Genomic DNA, 12,184 nt, shown 5'->3' with positions numbered 1-12,184 from the left:
ATGTGTAACTGATGTGATTCTGCAATCTGTATACAGGGTAATAATGGGAGTTCATAACCCACTTGAATCAAAGTGTGAAATATGATATGTCAAGAACTATGTAATGTTTTGAACAACCAACAATAAAAATTTAAAAAAAAGAAGATGCACTTGTTTCCAATTACTTCAATTATAAGATGTCTGACAGCAGAATGTATTTTTCAATTCCCAGCATCTAACAATTGTCTCAGGAGCCAGCCGTAGCAGTTGTCATTGCCTCACGGACAGGAATCTGGCTGTTATTCCTGCTGGCATAGCTGCACATCTGCAACTTCCATATTTTAGGAGCTGAAACACTGAAGGGCCATTTAAGTCCTGGTTGTTGACACAAAATTTTCATCCACACTTTCTGGTAAAATCAAGAAAACAACATCAAAACTTACAGAATGGGTGTTGGCAGCTGGAAAAACTCCAAAGACAACAGAGATGAAGAAATACATTCCCACCTGACCAGAAGATAATAACATGTCAGAAAGACACCAACATGGATGTCCTGAAGTGAAACAATACAAATAATAGTTGGATTCTGAAAGTGAAGAAGTTTAGAAATGCCTTAACCAATTTTGTTTTCTTTTTATATATATACAAGAGTGGTATAAAATAATCTAAAGTCTAAAAAATGTTTTCAGTAAATATTTTAAAAAATAAAGTGTAAGTGATAGCAAGATAGTGTGTCCACATTTCATTGGCAGGACTTTCTCTTTCTTAATGGTACACAAAATAATGGTCCATCTTATGACTGATCAATGGTGTCTAATTTGTTCCTTGCAAAAACATAATATCTGAAGAGGTGTCATGTGGTGGAGCCACTGTGGCTTCCTGGAGAAAGAAATGAGATGAAATGCCAGAAGCTATAGGGAGCCCTCCGGAGGAGCCGTCTAAAGGTGAAACAGGTTACTTCCAGCATACAACCTCAGGCTAGACCAGCCCAGTGGAGAAACCAAGCACCCGATGGGGTTGATAAGGCTCTCCCAGCCTTGCAGTTCCAAGTTTGATGAGAAGAACTTCTTGGCACAAACAGAGAGGTGTCCCAATTTCCTCATGGCAATGAAGGCTCTTTGATAGAGTCTTTTTTTTGGGGGGGGGGGGGAGTGAACCCACTGAGCTACATCCCCAGACCTTTTTTATTTTGAGACAGTGTCTCCTTAAATTGCTGAGGCTGGCTTTGAACTTGTGATCCTCCTGCCTTGGCCTCCTTGGTTGCTGGGATTGCAGGCATGTACCACCACACCCAGCTCTGAGTCACTTTAAAAAAGTCACTACTTATGGGTAAGACCCAAAACCCACTTAGCAAACTGTAAGAACATGAGGCCTCAGGTAAAAAGGAACCCTGCCTATGTCTATGTTCCAAGACCCCTGTGGTCCAGAAGGAAGAGGCCACCTGTGTGCTCACTGTGTGGCAGGCAATGTGGCAGATATGTTGTGCCCAATGCCCCTTTTAATTCCACAAGCACCCTGTGACATAAGTCACAGCAGAGAACCCTGACTCGGAAAACCCACGGTCTGTCTATGACAACATGCTTTCCAAAGTCTTAACTGGCAGAATGAATACATCCAGTGATCAATTGATCAATCAACTGATAGGAAAAAATAAATAAAAGAAACAGATGGTACACCCTGAATCCCCATCAATAGCTACATGAGTATTAAACTTATTCGACTTGCTGCTTGCAGGAGCAAATTATCCCATCACATAAAGCAAGTCCTTGAGACATATATGTCAGACAACAGGTGCAATTAGTCCTGCTCAAATGTCAAGGTTGTAAACACACAAGGTTGCCATGACTCCCACAGGCCAGGTCAACACTGGAGCAGGTGGAGGACCAGCCCAATCTTCACCCACCTCCTCATGGCCAGGGTCCACCTGAAGTGGGGCCTCAGGGGACAGTGAGGTCACAGGAGAGAATGGCATCCTTTCAGGTGATGGCGCACTGTCATTCTTACACAGGCTGTTCCTGCCCCATCCCAGCTTTACTGCCTCACCATGGGGAAGCAGGGAACTCTTGCTCCTGACCCATGGGTACCCACCCCCAAGGGTGCACACCCTTCATTCCCTATCCACTACCCTGAAACTGACCCTGAGGGAGGGGAATGACCAGTGGACAAGGTATGCAGCAGCCAGGAGAAGAAAGTGAACAGTTACTGTTTCCCCAGAGTGATGAGCTGCCAAAGCACAGACAGGCAAACATGGTGGCACAGCCGCAAAAAGGGACAGCCATGTGGTAACCAGGCAGTTCCAAAATGGGCTGCAGTCCTCAGAAACAGAAAGGCCTATGCACACAAAGAATATGATGAAATCAAGATCAAGCCTAACTTGAGCCCTGGCCTTAAGCCACCCACTACCCCATTTCCCTTCTCTGTCCAGGCAAATGACCATCTGGTCAGTGTGCACTTCCAATGCCTGGAAGGCACACAGGCCTCCTAAGCTCCTCCCACTAAGCCCATCTGCCTAAAGGATTAGCTCCCACCATACTCATCTATGGCCCTGCCTCTCCACCCCCAGCCTCAGGGCCCTCTGTGCCTGATTCCAGCCTCAGCATCACCCCACCCCCACTTTTCCACATCTCCCAGTGCTCTTACTCAGCCCACCTCTGCCTGTGGAAATCCCACCCATCTTCCAACAAGTCCTGCCTCCTCCAGGAAGTCCCTGCTGGCCCATGCTCAGTGGCTCCTCAGGCATTCTACACACTATCTCTTGTGCAGCCATCAGCCAGTTTGCTGAATGCACCCACCTCCAGGCATCAGAAGGATGCTCAGCTCTTGGTCCTCCAGGGCCTGCAGTGCAACAGCTGCACATTACCACTAACTAGCCCTGGCCTATGGTTCCAGATGCCCCCCACCAGGTACCCTATTTACATTCCTTTCTGGATTCCTTCCTCCTCCTCCTCTTCCCAGCTGACTCATCCCACACCCCATTTTCTCTCAAGGTTCAGCAGGCAGCTAATTAGAGATAAAAAGGGCAATCTCCATCAACATGGTGTCCTTCCCTGTTAAATTCAGCATTTTTGACAAAGATCCTCTGCAGACAAGGGCTGAAAATAAAGGTAAGAATTTGAAACTCCAAGACTCCAAGGAGGTGTTTTGATAAGGGAAGATCTTGAGAGCAAAGCTAGCCAGTGTTACAAGGGTACACATCTTAAATTCAAAGTCAGCAGAATTGTTAGAAAGGGGATAGGATAGGTGATACTGTCCTTCATTAAGGAAGGGTGACTGCAAAAACAACAGCCATAGACTGACCAAGGATCACCCTAGTGGGAAACGGTGGGTGAGAAGAGACACTGACCTGGCCGTGTGACCTTGAACAAGGAACAAGCCTCTGCTCAGCACCAAGAAGCTTCTGAGCCTCAGTTTCTCCAAGGCTAAGTGAGTAGCCAAGAGTGAGAGGCAGATGATCTCTGATGACACTTTCAACCTAACATCCCAAGGTTCTCTTTCCAGGGAGGTCAGTGAAACAACCCCCTCCCTCCTCCACCCCCTCCTCCCCTCAAGCCCCACCTGAGTCCAAAGGGAAATGTAGTGCTAAAGATCTCCCCGCCAGTCCTCAGGCCCACATGAGAGCAGGCCTCAACCCTGCAGGTGGCAGGATGGAGCACCAGTGGAGGAAAGTTATGGTTGCTATGGATACAGAAATGCTCCTCTCATTCATACCATCTGTCTGAAATGGGGGGAGGAAAGACAGTCAGTCGGTGGCCTTCTCTCCCTGGCCTAACTTTTTAAGAGATTACAACTGCCAGCTAAATTTAAGTGCTGCTCTGAAATCAGGACATATAAGGTCTCTCAGCCTGGATCTGAAGGGTTTCATCATGGTAGAGCTGGAGAGCAATGAAGAATTAAACTTGGAGGCCAGCTAAGTGGTATTATGTGGCCATGTCAATGAAAGGTCTTTAAAAATAGCCTCTCACTTCTCTCCAGCTGAAGATAAAGATGAAGTCTCAGCAATAAACAGACATCTGCTAGAAGCTTCTAAAGAAATACCACATAAACAGCCTGCAGCCCTCTCCAGGCAGCATCCAGCTGCCAGGGGGAGGAGGAGGGACCCAGAGGTGAGGATTGTGGAGGGCCAGGAGGAGGTGGGGTCGAGAGGCTGAGTGGGGTGGAGATGGGCTCCCCATGGTAGGGCCAACTGGGCAGAGGAAGTTCAGCTTGTTAGTAAAGGGAGAACTGGCTGCCTGTGAGGGAAACCAAGGCTCACCACCCACCCACAGGACTTTCAGGATGTCATACGGAGAACTCCACACCCGTCTTTCACTTTGGAAATGGGTCACTCTTTAGATGGGGGGGGGGGGGAATGACATTCTGAATGTGTACCTAGGCAAGGCACTTCACACATATTTTAATTTCATCTTTACATCAATCCCTTGAGATAGATGTAATTACCTCCTTTTTTTAATAAACTAAATACTAGGGCTCAAGAACTCGCCTGAGGCCACGTGGCTAGGATTGGAACCCAGGTCTGTCTGAACTCGTTTTTGTTTGTTTTGCTCTGTTACCTGCATTCAGAATATGCCCCTGAGGTCTACTCTCAGTGCCCAGTTTCTTCACATCCCCACATCTAACACAAGGGATCCCTAAAGGGGAGAGGTGACAAAATAGAGTGGAGGGGGCAATAGTTAGGCTTCGGTTAACTTCAGTAGCTGCCTGAGTTTCCACAGCCCTCTGGGCCCTGTGTCTTCACCTGCTGGTCACTTCCCAGCAGGCCCGAGGAAAAGCCATGGTTGAAACAGGTGCAAGGATGTATCTAAACTATATCTGGGAGGATCTACCAGAGACTGGGGACAACTGCCAATGAGAAGAGAACAGAGGGCTGAAGGGCGAGGGAAGAAGGGGCACATACTTATTAATTATGTTCCCTTTGTATGAATATTAACCAAGCATCTCTGTGCATGTGGGGGCAAGTACCATTGAGGTATGTATGGGGGGAGGTAGTGAGAACCTTGCAGCCATGTACGTGTATAGGGGAGTATCAAGTATTTATGTAAGTGTTGTTGGGGGAAGGAGCAGTAAACTGCTCTTAAGAGAGCCCAAGATACCAAATACAAAATAATACCCAAGCTGGAGAAGGACACCTGGATCATGAAGAACTCCTGGGTCCCCTGGTTGAGGTGCACCTAGACTCCAGAAGCAGGCTGAGATTTTATCCAATGCTTCCTCCCTCCTTCCAAACACTGATGCCTGGGCAGATGGCCAGGAAGTTATGCCAGCATGGGATCCAGAGTCCCCAAGACCCCATGGGACATTTCCTAAGGAAAAGAGACTGAACTCTGTCTTTGGGAGTCCGGAAAGAGGCCTCCCTAGTGCCCCTGCTTATGCTTCTCTTCCATTCGCCCTTTCAACCGGCTATCAGACACCTCCTTCCTCCAAGCAGGAGCTCCTGGTTTTATCTGTGCATCAGATCGTGCAAATCCCAGCTGTTCTGATGCATGGAGCTGACAACAGCCTGACTTTATGGCAGCTGAGAACGTGCACGCAGCACCTCCACCTCGCATTCTGCTCCCTGGGGATGAGCTGTTGTCCAACAGGGGTCTGCAGACTGACCTCCCCATAGACCCTGGGTTCACTCTGCTCCAGGAGCAGCTCTCCTTAGTGACCCAAAGGTCTAACTGACTCTCCAGCCATTTCTTCATCTTCCCCTATACCTCATTTCCCCAACTCTCAACAATACTCTGAGATCTCACAAATCATCACCAAATACAGTTAGCGCCCTGATAAGTGGCCAATATTGGCCATTCAGGGACCTGAGAGGCACCTCAGCATATGGACACTATGGTGGCAAGGTCAGCATGGGGCATTCTCAGACCTGAGCTGGGCTTCTGGACAGGGTGCATCAGGAGCATGGGCTATGAACGTCCCACAAACCTGCTGTTGCAGCAGCTCAGGGACCAACAGCCCCTGTCCAACTCCTTGCTGCCCTCCTCTTGCTGCCATCACAAAGGGCATTTGCAATGGATGTCCCCCATTGCCCAGGGAAGGAGAGAAACCTGAGTTGCAAACCAGCAGGAAACAATTCCTGTTCTTGGGGCTGCCCTTACCTCTGTTCCCCCAAAAGAATTCTGAGCGAGGCTTGGAAAGAATACAGGTACTGCAAGGTATCCAAACAGCTGCAGGGAAGTGGAGACTTGGGGGTAGAGGAAAGCAGGGAAATGAACTTGACCTTCAGGGGAGAGAAACATTAGTCCATTTTTTTTTTTTTTTTAGGATTTTTAGTTCTAACCCTAAAAACACAACACTATCTGTTACTCACAGCTGCCTGCCAGGCCCCACTGAGACAGGAGTAACTTTTCCCATGATAACTATGGTCATATTTGGATGCACGGACAGGTGCAGAGCAAACACACTGAAGAAACCAGGCCACACATGGCCACCACAAAAGACTATATTTGGGATGCAGGGATGGATATTCCTGGACAGCTGGCAGAGAAGGAAGAAGCTCAGAATCAGACCCACGGTGGGCTCAACCCTTCAGTGAGGCTTTGTTTGTGACTAGAGGGCCCCTGTCACCTATCACTCTGACCAGCACTGAATTCTGAGACCAGATGATCCATGCTTTAGAAGGAGGCACCTTATCAGCCCCGACCAGCCATGCTTTCCAGGTTGGGGGAGGGTACAGGGAGAAAACAGAAGCTGGAGGGGGGAGGGTCAGGGCACCCAAGCCCCAAGTGAGCTGAGCAGGATGTTGGGCCATCAGGCATTTTCCCAAGAGAACAAGCGGGTTCCCTGGAGCCAGCAGCTCGGCCCTGTCTTCTTTGTGCTAACACATTGTATCATTTTATCTTGGCTGATGGCTCAAACTGCTTGAATAAGAAAATCAAAATGGAGAGCCTAACATTAGAAAGATCTCATTTGGGGAACAGCAAAACAATATTCTCAGAAAGGAAAGGGAGGAAGCGCAATGGGGAGGAGGGCAAGATTTCATGGTTGTCTTATATTTTTCTCTTTCCTAAGCCCCAGTTTTCTTTATTTCCTAACTTGTAACAAGACCAGGATGTTCTTTAAAATAATGATCCTAGGAAATAGCAAAATTCCAGTAGCCCTGTGGTTTTACATATATAGCTACACCAAATACACGAATAATTATGTCTACTCATTCCAAATCAGTTGGAGTCCTCTTTTTTAAGAGAAAAAATTTTTTTGAATATTTGAATATTTCATTATAAAAATAAAATATTTCTACTCTGAAAATTTTGGAAAAAATACTAAGTAGTGAACAATAAAAGGAAAAAGAAATCAACTCTGGTACTGCCATTCAGAGAGAGACTTAAAATTTTGTTCTCTCTCTTCCTAGTGGAAAAGACTGTGTTTAAAAAAAAAAAGAAAAGAAAAAAGAAAAAAAGCCAACAGAAAACATAATAAAACAGAAATTCAGCTCTTCATTTTGAGGGCTCTTTCAGAGGAGGGGCTTCTACAGGGTAGAGGTGGGATAAGGAGACATGTCCCAAAATACCAGCACTCAAGGAGGAGATGGGGCAGAAGATACCTGTCTGAAAGGCATTGTCAAGAAGGGCAGGTGCATCCTTTCCCTCCCTCCCGAGCCTCTGGTCTCCTGCAAGATGCCAGTGGTGACACTGATCTCTACAGAAAAAATTCAGAGAACAAACAGGTCATACATGTTCATTTTCTGAAATGCCCTGTCCCCTCCACATTTGCAGATGAATGGTGTTTGGAGAAACACTCCATCACTCACCCAAGTGTGAAGCAGGTTCAAGAAAGCTCTAGAAGGCAAGAAAAACACTGCTCAGAGAAAGAGGGAAAAGTTGTGTGGCATTCTCCACCAAGCCCAGAACCAAAGACCCGGATCATAGCATAGTCATGACTGTGGCGGAGTTCAAAGCTTGAGCAAAAACGACGTCAGCCCACGTGGGATCTTCAGAGGCCAGTTGCTATCAGGGCACTGATGTGGCCCTCTGTGTTCCCTACCACAAATCAGTCAGTGAGGGCCAGCTCTGCTTCAGGATGTCTATAGACTGATGCTTGCTGGGGAAACGGCCACATGTGAGCAAGTCTTTTTTTTTTTCTTTTCTTTTTTTTTTTTTTTTTGGAAACCTCTTTTGCAAACATGTGCATGGCAGTTCACAACCCCCAACAGGGTTCAGTCCATTCCAAACACATTTCTTGATTGGCCATAACACTGGACAGATGCTCACTGAGTCTCTGCCAGGTCCTCCACACACGACTTTACTCTGTGTATCTTGCATGGCATAGAAGAGAACTCTAGTCTCAAGGGGTTTGCCATGCTCTGGGAGGGTAGAGACAGGCACTTAAAACAGAGGGTAATTGCTGAGGGAGAGGAGGGGAGCTTCTCCCAATTGAAACAGGCGTGAAAGGACCAACGGATAAGTGCCGCAAGCACACTGCTCCTGATTCCAATAAACCACTGGAAAGATCATTTCTGGCAACGAAGCATATCCAAATACAGACAGGTGATACCAAGGAAATACTGTCCATTCTGTTCTGTGCAGTGATGACAGTGTGGCTTTGCAAGAAAAGATTCTTTTTTAAAAAGATCAATACTGGATTATATAGGTACAAATACTTCAGGAAGAGAGAACAGAGGGAAAGGAAAAAGACATAATCTGACAGTCTTGGTGGCTAATAAAGCTGGGTAAGGAGTATATGGGTCTCATTAGACTATTCTAGTTGTAAGTGTTTGAAAATGTTCATAATATTTTTTTTTAATAATGGGCAGTAACACATCATGGTAGATGTCCTTAGCGAAAGGCTAAGGAAATACAGAGCAAGGAGGACTTGAGAGAACCAGAAAATAAATCTGCCAAGTTTATGAGTGTTTTTTAATATTTTTTTAATTGTCAGTGATCCTTTACTTTATTTATTTATACATGGTGCTGAGAATCAAACCCAGTGTCTCACACATGGTAGGCAAGTGTTCTACCACTGAGCCACAATCCCAGCCCATTTATGAGTGTTTTAAAGCCATTTTATGGTGGGGTGAGAAGACATGTTCACACTTAATTACAATATAGAGTAGGGAGTAGTCAGTCCAGCAGAGGAACTCTCCACACCAAGCTCTAGAGTTCAGAGGACAGGCACAAGGTTTTCCTGCTTCCCTTAATGTTTTATCCCTCCCCCTCAACAGACCAAGGCTGGAATCCAATCTTATCTCACTAACTTTCTAATGGGGGCAAGTTACAACATTTCTGAGTCTCAGTTTCCTGGTCCGTAAAATGGGAACAGCCCCATCTACGTCTTCAGAGGGCTAATGCAGGGCTCTCATACAAAGAATGAAATGTCCCAGCATAGTGAACAGTATTCTCTTCCCTGGCTCTTTAAATAACAGAGACTGTTAGTCCTCTGAGGGCTAACAATGTTCAGCCCAATTCTTTGGCCAAGCCTCTGCACCAACAAGGCAGGACCTCTACTCTTCATTAGTGGGGAGAGAAGGGAGCAGGTGCATGGCTGGAAAGAAAACCCAGACAGGGGTATGAGCATGGCAGAGAGAATAAAGATACACCCCAATCATAAGCAAAAAGGAATGGGGATTACCTGGATGTTCCTTGTAGCTCCTGGGAATGGAACTTCACAGCCACAAACAGCCATAGTCCTTAAGCTAATTTATACTAACGTATAATTGATTGGTATCTAGCTGATAGTGATTTTCTTTTGGAAGAAGGGACGAGCAGAAAGTCAAAGCCCTATGCCCAAAGAAGAAAGTGGACAGAGATAAAAAGTGATGTCATTTTTATAAAGGTATGTCAAACTATTTCAATCAGACCACAAACACAACTAGCATACCTCAGCACCTGCCTTTTCCCTCCAAAGAAGAAAAAAAAAAGAAGAAGGAAGAAAGGAAGGAGATAGAAAGAAGGAAAGAAAAAGAAAAGCCATAAAACTGGAATCTGTTTTAAGGTCAAGGTTATTTCACCTAAAATAGTCTTTTCAGACTAATGCAAAAGTCAACTCTCAAAGATGAGGCCAAGTCAATGGTGGAAAGAGCACCCCCCCCCAAAAGAAAAACAGTGCCCCAAAACCAGCAGTCAATCCCTCCCTCCCTGTCATATCATGGCTAGCACTATCCATCACCCTTGACCAGAGGACAGTGTAAGCTATGAGTTTGCAGGTTGAATAACATAGGCTAACCTGGGTCAGTTCATGTGTTTTGTTAAAGAAGCATCTCCTGAAATCCTGGTGGACAGAATCCTCCAGAGGCCAGAAGGCTTCAATCAACCTACAGGGAAGCCACAGTTCCATGCATAGCATTCCACTTTCCACAGCCTTAGGGTAGCAGAAGAGGCACTGGACTTAGCATGGACAGAGCCAAGACCTGGCTCAGACACTTTCTCTTTCCCCATCTCTAAAATGGAATGAGGAGAGTGGGGCAAAAACTCAGACATTTTGGAGAGTAACCAGTGAAATCAGTTGCAAAAATGCCCCAGGACCGGAACTGGTGCCCAAGAGGTGCTTAATAAATCCATCTTCCCTCTGCCTGAAGAAGGCCAGTTCTTACTGCAATTAAAGTCTCCAGAACATCACCTGGGGCTGTCCTGGGGACTCAAAGCCCACTTGTTGGGTCCTCTGCCCCTACCGAAGGGACTGGCACAGAGAGGGCACTAGTGCCAGGGAACCCAGGCAGGCAAATGTGGAGGGCAACTGACTGTTGGCTTTTTCCACGTAGGACCTGTCCACAAGGGGGCTGGTTAGTGACTTCATCCTTCACCCAAACCACTGAAGACCAGACCAGACTGTCAGCAAGAGCGCCAGCACGCGATGCACACCCACAGGTCCTATGGCTTACAAATGAAAGCTCTTTCGGCTTTAAGAACCCAGGATCCAGAATAAACAATGTGGAAGGAGACACACGTTTACTCTGGTTTCAACACGCCTCTTCCCTATCCAGTAAAGGCCGTTCTGAGCTCTGACAGATGAGGCTGGCCCGGATCAAGTTAACCCCACTTGCTCCGAGGGTCAGCAGCGGCAGGGACTGCGGGCAAGACCCCACCTTTCCCAACGGGCAGCCAGACAACCACAGGGAGGGCGCCGTGGACGCCCGGTCCCGGGTGCTCCTGGGCCTGCGGTGAAAGCCCACTACTGGGGCATGCGATGCCGAGAGGACAGTGCTGCGGCCCGGCCCCAGCCCGGGTCCCAGCCCACAGCCGGCCTAGCCACTGACATTTGGCCCAACTTAACTTCCTGTTATTAAGGAGGGAGAAGAATGGGGGGGGGCAGTGAAGAGCCGAAAGGACATAAAGGGCGCGGAACCCAAATCCGGTGAAGCTAAGTTCGGGAAGGACCCGCTGGATGACAGGCGGCACTGCTGGCGCGTTGCGCCCACCTCGCTCTGACGTTTGGGATTTTCTAGGATTAGAATCGCAGGGTTTGGGTGTTTGAGAGAGGAGTAAGAGATAGCTCGGGTTATCACCAGGAGGTTTTCGTTACGTTCTAATTGGTTCGGGGGCTTGACCTGGGACGCCATGGGCTCCATCGACAATAACACCTGCTCGCTGCGCGCTCCGCCGGGTGGGTTTGAGACGTGGGATGCCGCGGCCGCACCTGACCCTCCCGGGCGCAGGGCAGGGCTCAGAGTCCAGACACAGCTGGCACAGTTCCCACCCGCGCCCGCCCGCCCGAAGCTCACGCCGCCTCCGCCTTACCGAGAGACTCCTGGGCAGCCTGGCCTCGGATCAGCGCCTGCCTCCGCCTCAAGCTGTGGGCTCAGCGGTCGAGACCCGGCGGCCGCCTGCGGAGCTGAGAGCTATCGAGGCGGCCCAGCGCAGGCTTAGCCGGCCGGGCGCCCGCAGTTCTGCGCTGTGCGGCGGTCCGGACTGGGAAACGCCCTCATTGGCGGCGAGGCCAATGACAGGGCATCCAGGGGCGAGGCCCCGCCTCCAAACCGAGGAGCACGGCCAATGGCAGTGCGGCGCGGAGTCCACCCCCACGCTCTCCCCGCCCTCATGGGGCCGGCTGTCACCACTGCTGCTTCTGGCGCACGTGGGCCGAAGCCCGGCCCTGAGCGCAGGGAGCGGCCAGGCTCTACCACCCTAACCAGCGCAGGTCAGAGACCAAAACTAAAGCTGACGGGAGCAGGGCGTGGTGATGCTGTGAGATGAAAACCCAGGTGTTGGTATTCTAGTGTCAAGGGAGAGGCAAGGGCTGAGCCTCAAGGTTCTTGGCCTAGGCAGCTGGAAAGCGACTC

General features: G+C 48.4%; 1 protein-coding gene across 6 annotated transcripts in view; it reads right to left on the bottom strand.

The window, feature by feature from the left end:
* MICAL2 (microtubule associated monooxygenase, calponin and LIM domain containing 2) overlaps positions 1–11,906 on the bottom strand; it is a 215,296-nt gene extending 203,390 nt beyond the window's left edge. For 2 of the 6 annotated variants that reach the window (XM_081263013.1, XM_081263016.1), the window contains exon 1: positions 11,643–11,819. The gene's annotated coding sequence lies outside the window, so the exon portion shown is untranslated. Of the gene's footprint in view, positions 1–7,513; positions 7,609–11,452; positions 11,525–11,642 lie in introns of those variants that run through there. The other 4 variants (XM_081263014.1, XM_081263018.1, XM_081263017.1 and 1 more) reach the window with 4 other exon arrangements.
* Between the last annotated feature and the right edge of the window lie 278 nt (positions 11,907–12,184).

This window comes from Spermophilus citellus (genome assembly GCF_964194105.1).
Source record: "Spermophilus citellus genome assembly, chromosome: 2".
Taxonomy (NCBI): domain Eukaryota; kingdom Metazoa; phylum Chordata; class Mammalia; order Rodentia; family Sciuridae; genus Spermophilus; species Spermophilus citellus.
Note: the sequence above shows the minus strand (reverse complement) of the source record. Positions and strands in the feature narration are given on the sequence as shown.